Genomic DNA, 1,013 nt, shown 5'->3' with positions numbered 1-1,013 from the left:
ATGGCAAAGGACACACTGACAAAGGAGATTAATCAGAACTGGCTTTGACAAGCACTGTGGCAATTGGACAATTAAAACAGACATTTGGGGGGGAGAAGAATGAACTGGGGAGGAGGGTAGAGAAAATAGTGCAACAATGAATGAATGAGAACCCAAAAGCTCTGTAAATGTTCATTAAAACTAATAAAATTTAATAATAATTTTTTAAAAAAGAAAATATACACAGAACATCTAACTGAAGAGCCAGGTTGAAAATTGGAGCTCAGAATAGAGTTTGGGATGGAGGCTAAGGCAAGAATGGAAATGAGATGTACATGTGAGAGAATTTGGGTTAATTAAGTAGCAAATTAAAGTTTGATGTCTGAAAAAAAATTTGCTTAGCATGCATATTGAATAGGTATGAAAAGATAATAAAACCCTGATGCACTCCCTTCTTAATTTTAAACTATATAGTACTTCCCTGCTTTGTTCGCACAACCTCCTGGTCTAGATACAGGTTTCACATGAGTAATATTAAGTGCTCTGGGATTCCAGTTTTTTCAATGTCTGCCACAACTTGTTATGATCCACATAGTGAAACGCCTTTGCATACTCAATAAACCATAAATAGACATGCTTCTGGTATTCTTTACCTCCATCCAGGATCCATCTGACATCAGCAATGTTATCTCCAAACATAAGACTTCAAAAGGCAGCTCCAGAAGACAAAGCAAAGTATTATTATGAAATGTGCAGAAAGCTGGAATTGGAGATTTAAAAGGAAAGAACTCACTCTGCATTTCTCAAGCTGAAAGAATTGAAAAACACATTTAAGCAATGATTCACAATAGTGAAAGATGCCATGGGCAATGTATTAAATGGCCCAGAAAGTATCAAAAGAAGATGGAAAGAATACACAGAATCAATGTACCACAAAAATTGACTGATACTGAAAAATTTTAGAAAGTACCATATCAGCATGAGCCAATGGTAATGAAGGGGGAAGTGGAATTGCACTGAAGGCATTGTCAAAA

The sequence above is a fragment of the Elephantulus edwardii genome, unplaced genomic scaffold (assembly GCF_000299155.1).
Source record: "Elephantulus edwardii isolate Elephantulus edwardi_28Jun2011 unplaced genomic scaffold, EleEdw1.0 scaffold00136, whole genome shotgun sequence".
NCBI lineage: Eukaryota > Metazoa > Chordata > Mammalia > Macroscelidea > Macroscelididae > Elephantulus > Elephantulus edwardii.
Note: the sequence above shows the minus strand (reverse complement) of the source record.